General features: G+C 50.0%; 1 long non-coding RNA gene across 1 annotated transcript; it reads right to left on the bottom strand.

The window, feature by feature from the left end:
• Positions 1-2,269: 2,269 nt before the first annotated feature.
• LOC139440784 (uncharacterized) lies at positions 2,270-14,550 on the bottom strand. The gene is made up of 3 exons (XR_011650956.1): positions 11,593-14,550; positions 5,800-5,874; positions 2,270-5,357 (listed from the first exon to the last, which is right to left on the bottom strand). It is a non-coding gene; the product is annotated as an uncharacterized lncRNA (long non-coding RNA).
• Between the last annotated feature and the right edge of the window lie 8,454 nt (positions 14,551-23,004).

Below are 23,004 nucleotides of genomic sequence, written 5' to 3'. Positions count from 1 at the left end.
GCATTCACTGGTTGACTTCTGCACGTGCCCCAACCAGGGCTCAAACTCACAACCCCGGCACATCGGGACAACACTAACCAACTGAGCCACCTGGCCTGGGCTTCCTGAGCTATTTAAATGCCCCATGAAAGTTTTCTTCCCTTCCTTGATCATCATGCAAGAAACAGAGGGACATATTTGTCAAACCAGCCTGGGAGTCCTCATGGTATGATGAAAGTATAAACTGGAAGAAGACCCACAGGGCTGGTATTCATTTACTTCTTTGGGCTTGGTTTCTTCATCTGGAAACCGAGATTGGATGAGCTAAGAACCGCTACCAATCCTGCAGGACCGTTGTGCCAGGGACGGCTATGGCTTCACACCCACGACCTCACTTGACCCTCACAAAGCACGCTGGGCGGTCAGAACTGTCAGCTCCTCTTTTACAGGTGAGGAAACCAAGACTCAGAGCAGCGAAGTGATTTCTGAGGTCACACACAAGGGGCAGAGTCAAGACTGAAACTGTCCCCTTGATTTTGTCACTGAAGTGATTTAGTGACCTGCACGGCTCTACAGCAGAACGGGCCCCTCCGGATGAGAGTTCTTCCTCATGGGCACTCACACTCTGCCAGAACTGATTTTGAAGACATCCCTGGCAGCCTGAGGACCCAGGGTGTGCATCTCAGGGTCTCTCGTGTACACGGAGTGTCCCAGACAGAGCAGAGCTGGATGAAGAGCAGCCTTGGTCCCCAGGAAGCCTCACCAGTCTTCGGAAGACAGATTCCAGCAGCAACTCCTCCCGCCCTGAGACCTTGGCCAAGTCCTGTCACCTCACCAGTGGCATGGAAATGGCCTCTGCCCCTCAAGTGTGCTGACCACACTGGTGACCAATCTCGTGAGGGCCAGGATGCCTCGTACACAGCTGGTGCTCAGTATATGCTGCGGAGTTCACGGAGAAAAGGTAGACATTGGCAAGACCTCTTGTCTCACTGACTAAAGAACCGGGCTAAGGATTCTTAACCTAAAGTCCCCCTAGAAGTCCATGGACCTCTGAAACCATGCAGCGTTCTGTATTTTTGTATTTTCATAAATAATAGTTTAACGTATTTAATGCTTACTGTGCAGTAGGGTCCGCATATGTTATCGCATTTATTCTCAGTAACCCTGTGGAAGTAAGAACTACTATTAGCTCCTTGTTATGTGTGTACATTTTAAGGTTCGTACATGGAGGAATGGCAGAACCACAGTGGGCCCAGTCTGTGGCTCCGCACTCCAGCCTCTTACCTCTGTGCCAACTGCTTTGACACTTTGCTGAGGGGAGAAAGATTCTCAAGCGCTTGTGACACAGAGGAGTCTCTGAGCTGTGGGTCTGAATGAGAGAAGAATTAGAACAAGTTTGTTCTGTCACCACGAAGGACCTGCATGGGGTGTGCTAACCTCAGGTAAGGCCTTTTTCTATTTCGCATTCTTTCTTGCTGTGGGTGCTAAAGCTCCAATGTGCTGGGTTTGCAAGCTCTTGGAACCACCCCTATCCCAGAAGGGGCAGAGGGGCAAATTCCTGTGAGAGAGAGGAGAGGAGTCAGCTCCCCCTACCTACCCACCTCTGGCCTGGTTCCAGAAAGGGTGACAACAGGAGGGTGTGTACGCTGGCTCTGAGTCACCACGAACCTCGTGGCTTTGCATTATTCATAACCCCAGAGGGAACGCTGTCCTGCTCACGTGGACGTGCGGCTGCTGTGTGTTTAGAGTTGTCCCGGGCAATGGACAATGAGCGTCTCACAGACGGCCCCTTTCAGGTGCCCAGTCCAGGTGAGGTGCCCCCAGCAGAGAACAGGCAGGCGGAGAAAGACATGGTGTCAGAGAGTGAGGGCTGGACAAGACAGGCCCAGGTCCTGTCCAAGTCACCCTCATGTCACACGGATCTGCTCTTTTGGGTAGAATTGCTATAGAGCAAATCATTACATTGTATGGTGTCCCTTAGATAAAGATTTTGGGGACAGATCTCGCTGGGTTTCCCGCTAGGAGATAATCTTACTTCCTATTTAGCTGGTCTGCATTCTTCGACTAGGTAAGAAATGCTCCGTTTTCTACTGTGTTTTCCTTTTTGCCCGGGCTGTGAGGAAATGCCCCTTGTGTTCAGTCGCTATGCTTTCCTCTGCCAGGGCTTCTTAATAAAACCCTAACCTCAGCTCGCCCAGTCTCATCTGTTTGCTGCTGAGTGTTTTGTGCTTTCACGTGTGTTGGAAACTGCCTTGAGTCTATTTTGGAAAACGAACAGTGTAGAGAAAGGGCTCATTATGTGGTGCCAGAGCTCAGACTGCAGAGAAGAGGGTGGAGGAGGCGGGGCCCGGGGGCTCCGTGTGCAGGGTGGGGCGTTCCAGGCCAAGGGCACGTCCCGGGAGAAAGGTGCAGAGGCTGCGGACACTCGGGGCTGCTTTAATCCACATCTGGTTGGGAACAGCGTTTTTCAAACCAAGCCTAGGGACAGCAGAGGAGCAGGGTGCAAGGACGTGCACACACAGAGCCAATGGCCCGTGTGCCATCCTTCCCTCCTCCCAAACACGCGGCATCAGCGCTTCGACCATGAGCCAGGCGACCCTCTTCTGTGAGACTCAAGAAAGGAAGCCCTGGGTGTCTTTGTCAGCTCTGTGTTCAGTCACATGCCGAGCCATGTAGGCATGCGTTCTGGGGTGACGAACGACTGTGATCAGGTCTTGGCGCTGACAGTAGATGAGACACTTAACCTCCAGGCCTCAGTGAACTCCTCTGTACGCTGAGGGTCACAGCACCCATCTGTGGGTGGCAGAGTGATGGCCAGTGGCACACAGTCTGTTCCCCAGCCAGGCAGCTCTGGCTCAGCCATTCCACTTTGTTCATCTGCCCTAAGGAAGTGACTAAGTGCGTGCAGCATTTTTTATTACAGGATAAGAATGGGAAACAACCTAAACTTCCAACAGTGGGGGAGATCAGCTATGATTCACTCATGGGACGGAATTGTACACGAGCCTGAAATACTGTAAATCATTTCAAGACAGAAGGGTTTCGTGATTAACTACTGCGTGAATAAACAGGTTATAAAACAATAGAGAACGGGTCCGTTTTTAAAAGTAAACTTTTTATTTTGGAATCATTTTAAGTTTACCAAAAAAGTACTAAGGATAGTACAGAGAGTTTGTGTATACCTCTAGCTTCCCCCAGTGTTAATACCTTACATAACCATGGTGTACTTGTCAAAACCGAGAGATTAACATGGGTACATTACTGGACTCTACTTGTTTTTTGCCAGTTCTTCCATTAATATTCTTCTTTCTGTTCCCAGATCCGCCCCACACTGTGATTAGTGTTTCTAAGGTTTTCAAGGTTGTGCACATAGAAAAGCATCTGGAAGCTTGTAGATGAAACTGTTAACTGGGATCATAGCTGAGTGGTGAGACTAAGGGAGATTTTATTTCAAACTTTTCTTGGGTCTTCTAATTTTTCTATGTTTGATGTGTCACACAATTAAACAGATAAAAAAAAGCTAATTTTCAGGCCGAGCTCGTGCCCTCCGTGATTGCTCCTAGAATGGCTGTGCTGCGTGGTGTCTGTTCATTTGTCCTCTTCAGCTAGAAGGAGGGGCCATGTCTGCCTCGTGTCTCTTTCCCCATCTTGAAGCACGGGGTCAGGAGGAGGCACTGATTCTGACTGAGTGAATGACTGAAGTCGGAAAGTTCATTGCCACCAACTCTCTGAGACTAGCAGCAGTCCTTCAGTTCAAAGAAACCCCTCCCTCAACTCCCCCCTCCCCAGCCCCCCACTTCTAGGAACTCTTGGCCAGGGGATGGGTTTCTAGGGCATTTCTTTGTTTTCCACAAGAACAAGGAGGATTCCGGTAGTAGTAGCCCAGCAGGGAAAGGCAGCCCAGTTTTAAAAACATTTATTTGACACAAAAACTGTCCGTAGTGACTTGCCTTGGTTGTTTAGATGTTCCCCCCTCTGAAGCCCTCCCCTGCCTGCCTGAGCTAAGTTGATCACTCCCTGCTCTATTCTTACTGTTCTCCACGTGTCTCTGATTTTATATGCCTCCCCTCCTATAGTGGGGGTCCTTGAAGGCAGGTGCTGTCTCATTCATCTTTGTTCCTGGGTCCCCAGGGCCCAGGACACACACAAGAATAAATTTGTTGAATCAGTAAATGTGGTAGGTTTAGTGTGCCTACTTTGCAGGTGAGAAACAGGCTCATAGGACGTGAGTGACACATAATAGGCTGCCGAGTAAGGGGCAGAACCGGGACTGAGCCCCGGTTTTGGGAGTCCTGGTGGAGATAGAAGGCCTGACTTCTGTCGTAGATGGCTAAGGCCAGAGCTTGGCAAACTTCCAAAGGAATCGTGTCTCAGTCCTGACCCATGTTGCCCTGGTGACGGCCCAGCGGAGAGAGCACCTACTAGGTGAAGAGCTGACGTGTGATACAGGATTCTGGCTAATTCTGCAGGGTCAGGGGCTCGTAGGAGCAGGGGCTGGGCAGGGACTCTCGAAAGGGGACAACCTGGTAAGGCTTCTGGATGGCACTGGGGGGGCCGGTCCTGGAATTGTGCCCTCTGGCCCTGGAGCATCTCCACTCCAAAGACACAGGACTTTGCATTCTGGGTGTCTGCCCCGTGCTGTCATTCCTGCTGCCATCCTGGCCCGGCCCCGGGGCTGTGAGGGACTGCACTGCCACCCTCAAGGCTGTGGCCCGGGCCCGGCTCCAGCCTGAGCCCTCCCAGGTCTGCAGCTTCCCCACACCTGTGCCAGCGGGAGCCAGAAACAGGCAACTCAGAGACTGGCCTTGGTGGCTTCTGGCCAGTGGGGCACCGGGGTGAGGGTGGGGGTACCCTGTCCTACAAAGGAGTCCTATTAGCCCAAGCCAGGACCCCAAAGGAGGGGACTCTTGCTTACCCCCACCCCCAAATCACAGTGACTTCCTTTCTGCCTCAGCTACTCTGAAGGGAAGACATGTGGATGGGGCTGTGGAAGTGGAGAGGACCCCAGTGGCCCTACTGGGCAGGGTTGGCATCACTGTCTCATAGGTCATAACTGATAGGATTCCTAAAGAACCATCAGGTGCCAGATTCTATTCTGGGAGCTCTGTCAGGACTAATTCAGGTATTTCTCGCAACAGCCCTGTGAGGTAGACTCCCTTACAGCCCCTCTACCCAAACGAGGGAACGAAGCTCAGAGAGTTTAAGTCACTTGCCCAGGTCACACAGCCAGGGCATAGGGAAGCTGGAATTTGACCTTACCCTGGCTCTAGCGCTAACAATGTTCTAGCCACATTACTTCGGGAGTCCAGACCCCTGGGCTCTAGACTCCGCTACTTCCTTGAACAAGTGTCAATCTCTCTGGGCCTCAGTTTCTCCTCCTGGAAAGAGAGAAGATTAAACGAGGTAAATCTCTGAGGGCTCTAACATTCTGTGTTTATGTTGTTCCTCCAGCCCTCCAAGGAGGTCACCATGGCAGCTGTGAAGGGAAGTTCACTGTGTCAGGCCCCAAAGGTACCAAGATGAAGTGTAGTATGTAAGGAGCTCACAGAAGTCTAGTGGGAAGACAGTCCCACAGGCCGTTCAATACTGCCGAGTGTTATCATGTGCTGTGGGGCTCAGGCCTTGCACTGGGCCAGGAAGAGGCAGGATTTGGACTAGGTGGGTAGAAAAGGAGTTCCAGGTAGAGGAGACAGCATGAACACAGGCTGGGTGCTGAGGCTCCGGAACCTAGCTTCACACTCAACTACCTTGTGATGACCTTTGAGGTCAGGTGCCACTCCACTAGTGCACAAACCTCTCGGACAACCCCTCTTCACTCACCAGCACCAGAGCTCCAGAGCCGGGCAAGCTGAGTCCAAGTCTCCAACACTTCTGGGCTGGGTTTCAGTTTCTTGTCTGTAAAATGGAGATGATGGCATTAGCCTCACAGGCCGCTGTAAGGATTCACTGAGATAACACATACAGAAGGTTTGGCACGAAGCTTGGCACATGGAACATGCTCAGTGCATCATGGGATGTCCTTTCACCCTCTCCACCCACCTGTACTCCCCATGGCCTAAATCTGTCATCTCCTCAAGGTTTAGTTCAGACTCCTGTCCTCCCCCATGAAGCCTCCCTTCCCTGGCTGCCATCGCAACTCTTACTCACGGCCTTCTCCTCTTAGCTCCTGCAGCCCTTGTCTATGCCACACAATTCAGGGTATGCAATGGAGTAAGATTCCTATGGGTCACCTCCCCAGGATCTGGACTGCTTTTTCCTTAAGGACTCCCAAGTCTCATTTCCCACTGGGAATCCACATGCTTTCAGGGAAGCTGCTTCTAATCCCTCCTGTCCCCCATTTGGAGGGTGAGGCACATGATTTAAGCAAAGCCATAAAACTACCCCTGCCACTAATAGTCGGTTCACAGATGGGCAGATGACCTCACTCAGTCCACAGTGAATCTCAGGACTTGGGAATTCTGGAATACAGACTCTCTCTATTCTCCCTCCGGCTCCAAATAGTATAGCATGTAGATGTGAGGTCTGGAACTGTTGCAGCCATTTTGCTACCATGAGGAAAGCCAGCCTGAGGATGATACTGAGGAGACAGAACTAGGAGACTAGCAGAGGAATGGAGTCAAACGTGCCCAATTGCCAGGCTCCACCAGATGTTTCAGTTTTATGAACCAAAAAATTTCCTTTATTTAAGCCAGTTTTCTGTTATTTGCAGCCAAAATCATCCTCATTCAAACTATATAGTTACACTATTTTGTTTACCAAGACATGTATTTATTCACTTAAATATTGATTAGGCCCCTGCTACATACCAAGCACTACACTAGGTGTTAGGGATTTATCAATGAATAGTATTGATATGGTCCTACCCTCTTCAACTTAATAGTCAGGTGGGAAGAGTTGGAAATCAAAATGCCTGCTTTGGGTGCCAACTCTGATTTGTATGTAACCTGCTCAGCATCTGTCCCTCCTCCTTTGGATATCAGAACCCTGACTTCCCTTTGGACCAACTAAAGGGCTAATCAATTGACCTAGGCCTGGCCAATTGGCATATTCCATGCACCTAGCAACAGTAGCTCATTCAGTGATGGACATGAGAGTCAGGCCTGAGACTACAAACTTTAAAAACAGGTGCTGCATGGTTAAGTCCAGCTCTCACCCTACCGCACATCACCCTGTCCAGCTTTGTCTCCTCCTTGCATTTTATGCTCTGGCATAGCAACCACCCTACTTCTCCTCCCTGTCTCCTCTCCATGCCCACCTGGCAACCTCCAATTCGTCTCCTGGAAACGTGATTGGGCCCATATGCCACTCAAGCCACCTCGGCACCTTATTTGTTACTACATGGACTCATACTACTTCCCCAAATGACTGGGGCTTCTTCAAGGACAAAGAGTAGGTCTCAGTCTCCTCCGCTCCCCCAGGGCCGAGCTGAGGGACTGACCCGGAGCTGCATGTCTGGATGGATGGTTGGAAGGCCTTCACTGCTTCAGCAAACATCAGGCTTCTGCCTCTGGCCTGCAGAGGCTGAACCAGACACAGAGGATACAAGAAGCACGGGGTACAGTCCAGAGAGACTCCCATGCTGACAGGTAATTGCTGTGTTGGGTGATACAGTGGGATCGCAGGAGAAAGCAGCTACTTTGGGTGCCCCTGGGAGAGGTTGCTCAAGTAACCACCAGAACTGGGCCTTGAAAGTTGAGCAGGACATTGCCAGATGGTGAAAGGAGGAAAGACTCTAGCTTGTAGAAGGCACAGAAGTGTGAAAAAGCACAACCTGGTCCAGGGACAGCAAGTACTTGTGGTTGGAGCATGGGAGGAATGGTAGGGGCTGGGAGATGAGGCTGGGCAGCAGGCAGGGCCAAGGAGGGGCAGACTTTACTCTCATGCCTAGGTGGTAGACACATGTCTTAGAGCCAGTGATCAAAGCTTTGCAAACAGGGAAGAAATGATGTGGTCGGTTTGTGTTTCAATGTTGAGGAGAGCTGGGATGGAGAGAGGCCAGGGCGGAGGCTGCTCTATGAGTCCACTCAGTGACCACTCTGTCTGGGCCCCACTCTAATTTCCTTGTACACATTAACTGATTTAATTCTCCCAGGGCCCTATCTTAAATACTCAGAAACTGAGGCAGGAAGTTAAGTACCTTGCTTTACTTGGTAAGTGGCGGAGCCTGGATTTGCACCCTGACTGGCCCACTTCAGGGCCTGTGCTTTTAGTTACTGTGCTACACGTGTTATCCTCCTTATCATCATGGTAATAATAATGGTGTTATGCTAATGACTGTTGAATGCATATTCCACGCCAGGCCTTGCTCTGTGTGCTTCATATTGTTACTCAGGTTCAATTGGGTTCTGATCAGGTTGTCAAGGACTCTGTCCAGCTGGAAGGCCAGTTCCAGAGCCCATAGTCCAGTGGAGACGCTGCCCCAGGCCTTGCTGTATGTGAGCCACCCACAGGGAAGTGGTCTGGCCACCTCCCCAAACTGCTGACAGTGACCTTTAGCAGTGGCAGCCAGAGCCTCGTGCTACAATTGGCTGAGCGCCCAGCCAGAAGGACTGAGCCAGTGTGGAGGGAGCAGCTGCAGGGCCTGAGCCCCTGGGGCCTCCAGGTACCCTGGCTTAATGCAGGGACACTGTGCAAGGCTACTACATCCCAGAGCTGGGGACCAAGCATCAGGACCCCTGGAGTCTGGGCCCAGCTTGGTCACTGGTGTGCTATAGGATCTTGGGCAAATCCCCACCCCTCTATGGGCATCAATTTCCTGGAAGGTGAGTGTCCTGGTCTTTGATTGTTCTTCCTCGTAGTGCCTGTGATAGGCAAACTACAATGCAGTCTCTCCCGCCAGGAAAACCAGGCCCCACGCTGTTTAGGATCTCTCCTTGGTACCAGGCCCTGTACTGTACACTGGGCCCCCAGAGCAGGGGCTGAGCTGACCCCTGCCTTCAAGTAGTGCCCGGCCAGTTGTGGGCTGGGGGACAGACAGGAAGACTCATCACAGCCTAGTGGTAGATACTGCACTGCATAAAGAGAAGGATATCCAAGAGGGTAATATGGGTTCCAAGGAGGGAGCAACTGATGACCTGCTGTGGCCTGGAGGCTTCTGGGTAGGAAGAACATGGAGCCGAACTGTGTCTTGCGTCTTCCAGGTAGAGAATGGGGTGTGCATTACTGCTGAGGGAACAATCTGTGCAAAGGTGTGGAGGCAGAAAAGACCAGGCAATGCAAAAACAGTTATTGAGCACCTATGGGTCAGGCCCCATGTTGGCCCCTGGAGAACAGACCAGGCAGGGTTCCTGCAAGGAGCCCACAGTCTGGCTGAGAAGACAGATGCTAAACACATGAGCATGCCAAGAACTGCCCATCTAGCCACAAGGGGGATCTGACTCCAGGCCTGCTGCTTCATGCCTCCCCTCCCACCAGTGTTTTCACCCATCATTCACATGTCAACAACAAAGAATTTCCACACCTTTGATCTTGCTGGACCCCCTATGAAGTAGGGCCCTTGTGGCCATTCAGAAGCAAACTGAAACCCAGGAAGTCCAAATGAGTCACCCATGTCCACACAGCAAGTCAGATACAAACCAGAACCCATCTTTGGACTCAGCTATCTGGTGAGATCATGGAGGAAAACGGCCACGGTCTTTCCCAGCTTTGCTGTGGGCCAGACCGTCCCTGGGATATCAGAAACCCAAGGGACTTTCCTGGGAAACAACTTCCTGGAGGATGATCCAAGAGATATTTTCAACTTGGGGATGTTGAACCCCATGCTGAACCTGCAGGTGCCCAGGAGCCCCAAGCAGTTTTCCCAGCTTTGCTGGTAGTTCAGAGCCCTTGAGGCTGCAAGCAGGGCTGCTTTTGAAGGAAATAGAGCATAAGCCCCACACAAGGGCTGGGCCAGCCTCTCCAGGGCGTGTGGGCACCACCATCAGGAAGACCTGTAAACTGTAGGAAGCTCCAAGCCCTGAGCACTGGGCGCGCACACCCTGAAGTGGGGTGGGTGTCTTTTGACCCTCAGGGGGTCTCAACCCCATTCAGGGGCTTCTGGGTCCCAGGGAAGGTTCTCTAGGCCCTTTGGAGAGGATCTTTGGGTTCTGATGAGGAGTCTTTGGATACTATGGACCTGGGGAGGGGGTTCTAACAACAGATCACTTGTCGGAAAGGTGGGAAGAGTTGAAGTGTTTAAGTATATTTAGGTTCATATATTTGCTGTACATACGGAGTTTCTTCAGTCCATTTCATTCCCGGGGCACTCACCCCTTATTTGTTCCACATCGGCCCTCAGAGCCACATTTTATGGAGCTAAAGAGATTACAGATGGAGAAGAGAGGAGAGCTGCCCCAAACCCCACAGAACATCTGGAATCAGACCTGGCCCTCTCCTGTGGCCTCCATCTGCCCTTGCACCCTCTGCCAGCCTGGACTCCACCCTCTCCAAACCCAGCTGGCCTTGCCTTTTTAGCCCTTGCTGAGCTGCAGGCCATTGAAGCCAAAAAACCAAGCACCATTCCCCACTTGAGCTCTCCTTTCTGAAAAAGACCTGTGTGGGGAGGAGGGGTGAACTGGGGGCTTTAATCCTGGCTCTGTTCCTTCCCTGTGCGCTTAAGTGAAATCATGAGTCTGAAAGCGCTTCATAAACTGAAAAATGCTGAACCAACACAAAGGCGGGGAAACCACCACTCTCTTTTTTCAGTCCTCACACAAGGAAGTGTTCATTGATTTCACAGAGAGAGGAAGGGAGAGACAGAAACATCAATGTGAAAGAGAAACATTGATCGGCTGACTCCCGTACGCCCCTGACCAGCGATCAAACCCGCAACCTCAGTATGTGCCCGGACTGGGAGCTGAACCCGCAACCTTTTGGTGTACAGGACAATGCTCCAACCAACGGAACCACCCAGCCAGGGCAAACTACCACCCTTAGGGATAGAGACAAGTGATTGGAGTCAAGCCTTCCAGGGGCATACAGTCTGGGAAGACAGGTGCACAGGCCCCCAACCCCAACATGGTATGGATAACGTGACAGCCAAGGGGTGTGCCAGGCACTGTGAGGGTACAGAGCACTCCCTAAGGCAGTCAGGGAAGGCCCCGAGAGAGGACCCCTTGGAGATGGGCCCTGGGATGTGTGACAGTTTACCCAGCAGACAAAAGAGGAGGCGTGCAGTTCAAAGCAGGGAGCAGCCGGTGTGAAGGTGTGGGCTTGGACAGGGGGTGGTCCGGCTAGAGCATCCACTACGTGATGGGGAAAACAAGGACTGGCAGGCCAGGCCAGGGCAGAGGAGAGCATTCAACTGCTTGCAAAGAAGGTTTCAATTTCTTTTCAGTAAATAATGAGAATTCTAAAGCAGGGAAGTGGGACTTATGTAATAAATTATAATTTCTATTTTTTACAAATTTCAAAATAGAAGCTCAGAGTGAGCAAGCAAATTGCCCAAAGCCTCTGTTTTAGTCAGGAAAACAGAACTAATAGAGTGGAGATATTTTATATATACACATCAACACATTTATATAAATGTACATATAAGTTATATCTCCATACATACAGTTACATATATACTTATATTTTACACACTGATGTTTAATATTCTATCTATAAGAGATTTATCATTAAGAATCAACTTACACAATTATGAAGGCCAGCAAGTCCCAAGATCAGCAGGCTGAGTCGGCAGGCTGGAAGCCAGGCAGAGCCGATGGTTCAGTTTCCAGTCCAAGTCCAAAAGTACCTGGGAACGCTGTGGACCAGTCAAACTGGCATATAAAATTCACTGCCACGGCCTCACAGCTAAAAAATGGCAGACCTGGCGTTCGAACCCAGGTCTACCTAACAGGAGAACCCTCTGCTGCAGCAGCCACTGGGCAGTGGTCCAGAGCTCTCCTTTCCCAGCCTGGACGCCAGCTTCCTTGCCAACTTTAGAGAAGCAACCAGTCCTCGGCCAGGTCAGGCTGTGGGCCAGTCAGAGGCCCACCAGGGCTTAGGGATGGAGCTAACCAGCAGCCTCTCTGTTTTACACAAGGCTTTACAAAGGGTTGTACACCCCTCTCGGGAGGGGAGGTAAGGGAATTGGAGCTTGCCGGGCAGAAGCAGGACCTCCTCCTCCTTAGGCATCCAAACAGCTGTGCCTCTGTCTCCCTTCTCCCCCTGCTTCCTGGCCTGGAGAAACATTGCTTTCAAGATTGTTGGAACTGGAAAAGCCCCAAACTTCCCCTTCTTCAAATCAATTCCATACCATTATGCAGAAGGCAAAACAGAGGTCCATATTGAGGAACGGCTTCCCCATGGTGACAGCCAGTCCAGTTCTCTCCAGCCTATGTTTATAGGTCTTACTATGTTACACTATGTAAAGGCTTACAATGTAAAGGGATTGAATAGGGAAGTCCAGGAGTGTGGTTACAGGAGCCTCTCCTTACCAGCCTGGTGCCCCTAGGGAATAAAGACTGGCCCACCCCTGTGCCTCCAGTGTCAGAACAGGGCCTAGAACAGAGACAGTGTGTGGCTGTTTAATAAAGTCCCACACATTCCACACAGTCCTGGGGAACATGCGAGACACAGAGGATGGTTTCTCAGAGAACGGAACTTCACGACTTGGGGATAGTACAAAGGTGGGGAGTGCGGGAAAAGGAGGTGGGCATAATGTATCCCAGGTTCCAGGCTTCAGCTTCTGGGTGCATGGGAGATATCCTTCCCAAATCTCGAGAACAGTTGGAAGAAGAGCAGATCCGGAGGGACGTTGGAAAATACAGTTGGGACTGTGAAATCACTAAAGGTCTGAGGAGGAAAAGTATGAGTCTTGTTTGAAGAAGGTTGTTGGTGTGTCTTGGAGAGTGGGAAGAATTATATATGAGCGGTAGAGGGTTTGAATGGAAGCTGAGGTTGGTCCTTGATCCCTTTTTGGCTGTGGAGAGCCACTTGAAGGTCTTTAAGCAGATGTCCATGAAGATGATTCCAAAGGCCACTCCCAGCACTCCAGATGGGAACACCACACCGGATTCCTCAGGGAGCCGGGGGAGATGAGGCCGGGCCAGGCCCACACCTGTGTCTACCTTCTTCCCTGTTCACCTCCATCTGAGCTCAGCAACGCTGAGAGTGGAGAGGAGTAAAATGCCCACGGGGCAGATGGAGAAACTAAGACACAGAGAACTGAAGTGGCTTGCCCGGAGTCACAGCTGGGAAGCAGAATCACCGGCTTAGAGCCCAGCCTCCTGTTTCACAGAGAGAGAATGAGAAGCCCAAAGGGGAATGTCCCCATTTTGCCGATGAGGAAGTAGAAACAGAGGAAGGCTGGGTCTTCTCCACGTCCTTCAGTAAACAACGACCAAGTCCTCCAACTGTCCTGGCTGTTTTTATTCATCATCTCTCCGCAGGACTCGGTCTTTTGACCAACCCCAGAGTTTACAAAGCACTGGTTTGGGTCACAGTATCTTGCTATCAAGGTCCTGCCACTGCAGGGCCAGATGCGACTTCACTCTCACTCAGCGCTGAGACCCAGGGAGGGGAAACAACGCGCCGCACAGCACGCCGGGAGCTAACCCCAAAGGCTATTTCCCTGCGCTGTCGCTTGAAGTAGCAGAATAGAGACTTAACTGGTGAGAAGCAACCTCTGGGTGACCCTGGGAAACCTTTGTGGGGAAAGGGAGGTTCTGCGGCCCAGAGGTAGCAAGCGGCTGGCTTGAGGCTCCACACGCTAAGACCTGCCGCTGCCCTTGGCGGCACTTGGTGAAACCAGGTACTTTCTGATGGTGATGGAGGTTGGGCCAGGCCCCAGCACCTGCCCCACACCCCACCACAAGAACACACCAGGAGCGAGGGGCTTTCCACCCAGATCCCCGAGAAGTTGCTCCATCATTCTGTCTCACCACAGCCATTTCCTTCTCTAAAAACTCCCTTCCCAGAAGGCCCTGAGATCAGCCAGGCTCTCAGCACAGAGAACCCAGATTAGTTTCACCAGGCTCAGGAATGTCCCTGGAGGCCCTCCTACCTCTGCCACAACCACAAGCTGAGGGTGTGTATGGGGCTGGCAGGAGAAAGGGCTGGGTCTGAACTACCGGCTCTGAGAGTAAGAGTAACATGCTCCCAACATTCACCCAAAACAGTTCCCTTAATCCTCACAGCCATCCTGTGGGGTGGGAACAGTTATCGTCTACTGTCTTTTTACAGGTAAGGAAGCTGAAGGCAGGGAAGGAGGGTAACACAACTGTTCCATCCGATTCTGAGCTCTCTGCCTTCCTAAGGTTCTGCTCAGTGGTGTCCAGACCAGGGTTTTGGTTTGGTTTTGCTTTTGGAGATTTCTTTGGAGGTTTCCTGGGCAAGAGTTAAGATTCCCAAACGTGCCAAAGAGAGACGGGTCCCTGGGATGCGGAAACGAGACGGGAAGGAGATCTGTCTTAGTGAAGGTCACACAGCAAGAGAAATAACCGGGGTTCAGACCTGGTGATGGGAAGCACCTGCCAGGCTTGCACCCTGACACCCGTGCTGCCGCCGCCTCCATCCCTAAGATCGGTTTCTCCTCTATCTAGGCGGAAGTGAGACGGGTCTTCCAGAACTCACGCATCGGGTGGAGCTGTAGACTGTGGGAGCTGCCTTTCCGGAAACTGGTTTGGCTGTGTGGGTGCATAGATTCCGGCCCCCTTCAGCCCCGCCCCAGTCCCGCCCCTAACACCTTACATCCGAGGCCTTGAGAGACTCCGCCCCCAGCGACGCTCCCCATGTGAGGGGCGGGGTCAAGCCCTGCTTCCCAACCTGTCAAGGCCCACCTTGGGAGATGGAGGGTTGGCTCCCTAGGAGAGAGAGACTTGGGCTGGGACACCTGCTACTACCTGACTCATTCACACATTCATCCATGCACTCATGAAACCTGCCCGTGTTTAGTCATCTATCCCTTTGGCACAGTCTTATCCAGAACTTTGTAATTCTCTCACTCAACACTTCCTGACAGCCACAGTGGGTCGCAGCTACTGCTGGACCCTGGGGCACAGACATGAACCAGGTGGGCATGCTCTCTACTCTAGAGGACTTTCTTTAAGAGTGTAAGGGACACAGCAGCAGCACGTGTCTAATGCTCCACACAAGTTCGGACTTGGGACAGCAGCAAGACAGCCAGAGAGCTTGTAGTGTGGGAGCAGCCGGGGAAGGAGACACAGGGAGTGGCGTCTGACCTGGATCCGTGAGGGAACAGCAGTTGGCTGAGTGGAGAGTAATGGTAGTGACAACCCCAAAACGAGCTCTTTGCTGGCTCTGGGTGCTCTTTTCCCATTGTTTTCATCTTCGCCACAGTCCTGGGTTGGACTGGATGGGAGGATATTATCGGCCCCATTTTACAGATGAGGAAACTGAGGCTCTAAGAGGTTACATAAATTGTCCGAAGTGATACAACCAATAAACAAGGGAGCCAGAATTTGAATCAGATCTGTCTATCTCCAAATCCAGCGCTAAGTTTAGACCTAGATTTAAAGTGAAAGATACAGGATGTTACCTGTAAAGGCCTGGAGGCTATACCCAAAATATTAGCAATAGTAGTCTCTGAGAGATGAGTTTAAATTGCTATACATTTGAATCCTCTATGAGACAGGAGATATCTATATATGTTAGAATTCACAGTTATCCCTATGGTACATTAACATTGCTTTTTCCAATTCTTTTTCTTCTTCCAGAAATGGAAGTTGCTTGAATATGAGTTTTTTTTTCTTGATCACAAAAATATAAGCTCATTTTTTGAAAATCAATCCATTTAAAAGTGACCATTACTAGTGATTTTTTTCCCTTTGTGTTTTTCTAACTACTGTATCAAGCATGTATAGCTTTCGTAATTTGAAAGTAAATGCTACTTTTAAGAAATGAATTGCACACATCAAGGACCAGGGTGACCTGACTAACCAGAGCTCAGGCACTTCCCAAGAAAGAGGCCTGGGGGTTTTGGTTGACTTCAGACTGGAGTGAGTCAGCAGGATGAAGTAGCCGCCAAGCAGACAAATAGAGACATGAGTCCCAGATTAGAGAAGGAAAACCTTGCTGCACCTCAGTGCTGATCTGACCTCATCTGAGGCTCAGGCATGCTGGAGAGCTGCCCTGCAGCTGGGGAGAGACCTAGGCACAGCTGAGGGGCCTTGCAGAAGAGCTCCCTGGGTGGAGGTCTTCACAGTGCATGCACGGTCGGCATGCAGGTATGGGCAGGGTTTGGCCAGGGGGTGTGACCTGCCTGGAGAAATAGTGAGCAAGGAGAAGCTGGGAGACCAAAAACTGCTCATTAAGCAGCAGTTTTGTAGATAATAGATTGTAATAGGACACCACCCTAACACGTACAGTGTTTAAAGGATATGATGGGAGGAGAGATACACACCCAACTCAACATCTCAAAGGGAACGTGCTAGAAGTATCAGGAGTAAACAATGGCGATAACAGTAATGAGAGTCGTTTGTTGAGTGCTTATTGTGTGCCAGGCTCTTTATGCATACTATATTATGGTATATAATATATAATTATATTATGTTAACTATTATACATAATACGTGGTGTTATATAATTACATTATGCTATACATACTATATATGTGCATATATATATATATCTTAAGCTGGTTGTGACAAATAAATAAGATAATATATGTACATTGTGGTCTCAAATTGTGGTTTATATATACGATGCTAAGCATAAAGAACCTGATGTATGTATCAATGGCTTTCCAACTTGAGCTACTCCAGAACCCTCTGAAAGGCTCGTTGCAAGATGGATCACTGGGCGCCACCCTGAGAGTCTCTGATTCAGGATGTCAGGAGTCGGGCTAATTCACAGGTGATACTAATGCAGCTGGCCTGGGAACCACACTTTTTGACAACTACAATGGACATTGTCTCATTTATTAATCACAACCACCGTAAGAGAGAGGTTCTGTCATTATTTCCATTTTATAGATCAAAAAGCAAACAAAACAAAGCATCACCTGGGGCACCTCACAGAGGTGAAATGATTGTTTACGTCTAGTACCCTGCAGAGCCTCGGTATGAATCCAGGTCTTTCTGACTCCAAAGTTCGTGCATAACCCAAACAATCAGTTTTTATTTTCAATTAACCGATATATAGAAATCAAGGTTTTTGTGTTTGGCAACAAACATGTAAATTGTTTCTTCAAGATATAAAATAGGAACAAAAATGTTGATCCCTCGAAGAGGCTGCAGCAGGAGTGATTCCAGGGGCAGAGAAAGGGCAATGCATGGGGGGGGGGGTTGTCAAGGGAGCAATGACTCAGCTCCCACCACCGCCACCGTGTTGGGAGGAGCTCTGCGTTATATTATGCCCAGTACTTCTCAGCTCTTGCAATTTCAGGCTCTCATGTTGTGGGGCTTTCTGCTGAGAGAGAAATCTTTCTTATCATGCAATTCACCAAACATACTGAGCACCTTGCTCACTGGAGCAAGGTAGGCTGAATAACGCCCAGGCAAAGATATCAGGTCCTAATCCCCAGACCGTATGAAGGCTACCTTGTACGAAAGAGATTTTACAGATGTGATTAGATTGAATACCTTAAAATGGGGAAATCATCCTGGATTATCAGAGTGGGCCCGACGTAATCACAAGGGTCCTTTTAAGAGAGAAGGCAATGTGTGAAGACAGAAGCAGAGAGAAATTTGAAGATGCTATGTTGCTGGCTTTGAACTTGGAGGAAAGGTCACAAGGGGTGCAACTATAGAAGCTGAAAAGTCAAGGAAACCAATCCCTCCCTAGAATTTCCAGAAGAAATGCAAGCAAGCCTGTCAACCTCTTGATTTTAGCCCCTGAAGATGCATTTGGGACTTGTGACTTCCAACCATGAGATAATAAAGTTGTCTTGTTTTAAACCACTAAGTTTATGGTAATTTGTTACAGATGCTATAGGAAACTGATAGGAGTATAACTGCCAAAAATAGAAAACTGCCTCTGGCCATCACATTAGTGTGTGAGAAATAAAATACACACACATTCACACTCACACTGCTTCTGGCCTTGTGTATTCAGGAGAGCAGACGCATACGGATGCATTAGTGGCTTCCGCCTTGAAGAGTAAGAGCACCTGTAGCCACCTACACCCACATGGATCACTTCTGGTCTTATTTCCACAAGTAAGCAAATGTGATTTATTCCCTTAATTAACATTGACTGAGTACCTGCTCTGTCTATGCCCAGCATGGTGCTGGGTGGGGATACGCAGAGATGAGCCAAACAGATCCTCATGGAGCTTCTGGGGAGGAGGGGTCAGAAATTCAATACTTCTCCACGTTTATAATTATGGGGAGGGTTTTCCTTCTCTGAAGGAAGTTCAGCTCTAACTCCAGCACTCAGCTGGAAAGGGCCTATCATTCAAAATTACACTTGAAAGTCTTTAAATTACTTCTGATGCACAATAGTTCTTTTGCATGCTTAGGTCTGAGAACTAGGCTGAAGGAATTAACTCAGAGAAAGACTATCTTGCCCTGGCTGGTGTGGCTCAGTAGATTCAGCGCCAGCCAGTGAACCAAAAGGTTACTAGTTCGATTCCCAATAAGGGCACATGCCTGGGTTGCAGCCCAGGTCCCTGGTTGGGGGCGTGGGAGAGGCAGCCAACTGATGTTTCTGTCTCACATCACTGTTTGTCTCCCTCTTTTTCTCCATCCCTTCCCCTCTCTCGAAAAATAAATAACTAAGTAAACTTATTTTTTTTAAAAGAAAAGACTATCTTAAGATACTTGGACACTGAAGCTGCCCTGCCTTTGAGGAAAAGACCCCATCTCTAGGGGTGCACCGATGTTGGGCCGAGAATTCGGGAATGCTCTGGCAGCTGCCGGGGTGATCCCGACCTGCTTTTATGTGAAGCATCTGTCGTCTTAGTGCATGTTAAAAGGTTAGTTTGTTTGTTTGAGGACAACACCAAATTCTGGAGTCGCATCTTTGGAGGCCAGTGGTTGGAAGGCTAATTCTCAAGTTGATGTTAGTTAAGTGTGCCTGTGACGAGAGCCCACAGGGCAAACTGTGGTCAGTGCTGTTACGGAAAAGGGCCAGACCCACCGGACTCTGGTTGGAGGAACGCTGGGTCTCGCAGAGGCCTTCCCGGAGGAAGTGATATTGAACTGTTACCTGAGGCGCAGGTGGGCATGAACCGGGCAAGGTGACCATGGAGGAGAAAATCCTGGGCACGCAAACCATCTCAGCGAGCATCCGGAGTCGAGGCCTCCTCTGGAGGCCTAAGCGAGTGACTCTCGAAGCCCCACTGCTGCCCAGGGGACCGCTGGGACTCTGTGTTAACCCAGAGACCTCCAGAAGATCCTTGTTTGTGCACCTGGTTCCACTTCCTAGTAAATGCTGGGGATTTCTTATGACAGTTTCTTGTTTATGCCTAGGACACTTTTTGTTTCCTGGAATGTATGCTGAGGTTTTCAGGGCAATGGTGCTAGAATCTGCTGTCACAATGACTTGCTGTGTGACTTCAGGCCACTCACTTCTCTCTGGGCCTTGATATATCCATCTGTAAAGTGACGGAGGCTGAGCCCTTCCAGCTCTGACGCAGTTCTGGACTTGGGAAAATAGCACCCTATAGCAGTTTGAAACCCCAGGCTGTGGCACTAGCTGAATGTGAGTCCTGACCCCACCATTTCCTGGGTTCTTGGGCAAATCATTTTACCCCTCGGAAGTTCCATTTTCCCATTTGTAAACCAGGGGCTTTTGTCCCATTCCTCTGGATTAGATTGTATGAAGATTAGACGAGATCACATACATAAAGCAGCTTTGCTACGCCAAGCCCAGCCAAAGGCAACTACCGTCATTTTTTGTAATGGTGGTGGAATGGAATGTGTTGACTCGGCCGGCCGATGGCTGTGAAACGCACGCCCTCAGGGTTTGCCATCAGTGCAGCTCTACAAACAGCCTCAGAAGGGCCTCTGATGGGTGTTCAGGGAAACACCCAGAGCGGCGTAGCTTCATTTTGGCAGGAACTGAGGAAACTCCCCATAGGAAAGAATCTGCTGGGAAGACCGTGGCTGCAGTACGTTAGTGGGTTACACTGAGCTTCGAGAGCAGGCCTGGGATGGAGTCTGGGCGGTCCGAATTAGCTCAGGGTGGGAAACAAAATGTCCCTGCCCGCAGCTGTTAACTGGGGCCAGGGCAGGCTGGGCAGGATGGAGAGGAGGACGACGAATCTTCCCTCACCCATGACCAACCCTCGGGTCTCTGGCCCTGCCACACCATCACTGTGATTCTGACTATCGGGTATCCACTCATTTTGCAACTTACACAGTCTGACTGCTTTTTATACAAGGGATGGTAAATGAGTCCCAGGAAGGGGCAGGGACTTGCCCAAGATCACTCAGCAAATCAGAACCAGAGTCGGGGTCTCCAGGCCTCAGGTCCAAGAATCTCTGACATCAGGCAGCCTCCTGGACTCTGTCAAATGAGCAACTAGCTGGTTGTTGCCTGGCAACCGCAGCAGCCCCACATGTTTTCTATCTCCACATTTCCATGGGAATCAGGCCACCCAGTGACAGTCGGCCTCCGACCTCAGAGAGAAAATGTCTCTGGCTTAAGGGGCAATAGGAAGGAGGGCTTCTCTTGTGGAAGTGCTGAGCCAGGCAAGGCACAGTCTGTTCCCCCCTGGGTCTCAGAGCTCCTCCCGGGCAGCTCAGATCATTGATCTTTCTGGCTTAGGGAACAGACTCATGTGATTCTTCCCTCCAGGAAGAGCTAAGCCGTGGGCTGTTGTCAGACACAGCAACAAGTGCTGGAGGAGAAAAGCCTGCCAGAGCCTTTCAGTCACCATGGACAGGCATCTTAAGAGAGCAATTTGGAGTCACACCTTGGCCTGAACCCTGGCTCTGCCACTCATTGGCTATGTGACCTTAGTCAAGTCACTCCACCTGTCTGAGTTGCTTCCATCATCTGTAAGACGGGGTTAATTATACCTACCTCTCAGGTCTGAATAAGGAACAAATGAAATAATGAGGCATAGAACCATGCGGTGTAAAATACCAAGCACAGAACTAGGGTAGGTGCTCAGAACAGGCAGGCATCATTTCATTGCGCTTCACTTTATTGTGCTTTACAGAAGATGTTGAGTTTTTTACAAATTGAAGGCAAGACCCTCTACCAGCAAAAAGTTTCCGACTAGCTTTATTGTCGTGCTCTGCAACGGAGCCTGTGATATCTCTGCGATATGCCTGTGTTGATAGCTGCACCCGTTAGCTTCCTCAGTTGTAAACAAGAGTTCACTCTAAGTCGCCTAGCAAAAAAGGCTAGAGAATCAGGCTGGGAGGCTACACAGCAAAAACACTGTCCCCAGAACGCTACTCCAGGAGAGCCCCTAGAGTCCCTCCTGCCCATGCCCCGCCCCCGCCACACTTCCCCCAGCTGCCAGCACTCAGCATAGACGGGGCAGCACGCACCAGGAATGCTCTGCGGGCTCACTTCCTCCATGGCACCCCTTGCCCTTCTCACTTCCCTTTTAGAATCTGGTGTAAGAGGAAAGAAGCAAGAGTCCTGGCTCCTGTGACCGAGCTGCAGAGGGAAAACCTAATTACCAGCACACGTATAAGCACTACACTATACACCTGGCACTGCTCTGGGTGCTTACAGCCTTGGAGAGCGATACTGTTATGATGCCAGTTTGTGGATTTGGAAACTGAGGCACAGAGAGGGTTTGGGTTTTTTTTTTTCCCTTAAATTGCCTGAGATGACGCACCTAGTAAGTAGAAGAACAGGACTGGCCCTGCAGTATGGCTCCAGAACCTGTTCTCTTAACTACAGCCTTATGTTTTTTATTATGCTGAGCTGGCACTCAGAATGTGCTAACTACCTGAGAAATAGTGTTACATGGGATGGGGAGGTTCTATCATAAATATGATTATACGGATGGATGAATGGATTTAATTCACTCATCAACTAATATTAAGCATTTCCTATGTCCTCTGTGATCAGCACTGAACAAGACTCATGTAGCTTCTGCCTATAAGAAGCTTAGGGATAGTGGAGGAAACAAATAAGAAATAAGCAAACACCCGAATAGATAAAATATTCACAAATTTTGATCAGGCCGATGAAGGGCGCACAAAGCGTGGTAGGAGAAAGAATGACTGGGGCAGTGTGGGGCAGGGAGGACTCTTTTCCTGTCTCCTTCTCTGAACCGGCCCCACTGGCCTCCGTGCTGTTCTTTGAAACCACCAGGCACCCTGGGGCCCTTGCACTGGCTGTTCCTTCTGCTTAGAAAAGATTTCCCCCAGTTACCTACTGCTAAGTCCATCATCTCCTCAGGGCTCTGTATAAACATCGCCTTCTCAGTGAGGCTTTACGATTTGTCTGCTTCTCCTTGTAAAACCACAGGAGCAACGATCTTTGTTCTGTTCACCGAACAGTGTGTGGCACAGAGCAGGTGCTCAAAAATATTTGTTGAATGAGTGTAAATAACTTTCCCAAGGTCACACAACTGGAAGGCGGCATGGCTGTGATTCGCATATAAATTTATTTGGCTCCGAAGCTGTAGAATCTTCTTCCTAGGGCTGTTATGAAGCACCGGTGAGTTCACATGTGCCAGCCACTTAACACCGTGCCTAGTCCAGAGGTTAATGCACCATAAATGTATCATCATCATCATCCCCTCTCTCCTTCGGGGCTCATTTTTCTATATTCCATAATAGTTCAGGCAGCTCTTTGGGGGCAGGACTTCAAGCCCGACTGAGCAGACACAGTGATGTAACTCCCAGGAAGGAAAAACGCAGGTGCCTCTGAATAGCTGGGGTTGCGCTGCTCCCTGGACGACCCACTCTTTTATGTGGCCCCAGCCACTTTGCAACTGACCTGAAATTGTTCTCCCACAACTGCAAACAACACAGACTTCCCTTCTTATGAGAAAGAGGAAGTCAGCCAGCAATTTACCTTGAGTCATTTGTTTCGAGAAGGAAGCCTGAGCAATTGGCAGAAGGTGGCGGAAGGAGGAGGGTTGCTGCTGGAAGAGAGAAAGAAGGCCTGGATTCTGGGAGTACTACCACTTCTCAGTGACTACACTGAACAAGTCCCCTCCCTAGCCTTGCTTTTCTCACTTGG

The sequence above is a fragment of the Desmodus rotundus genome, chromosome 3 (genome assembly GCF_022682495.2).
Source record: "Desmodus rotundus isolate HL8 chromosome 3, HLdesRot8A.1, whole genome shotgun sequence".
Classification (NCBI taxonomy): Eukaryota; Metazoa; Chordata; class Mammalia; order Chiroptera; family Phyllostomidae; genus Desmodus; species Desmodus rotundus.
This window is presented reverse-complemented; position numbering and strand designations above follow the sequence as displayed.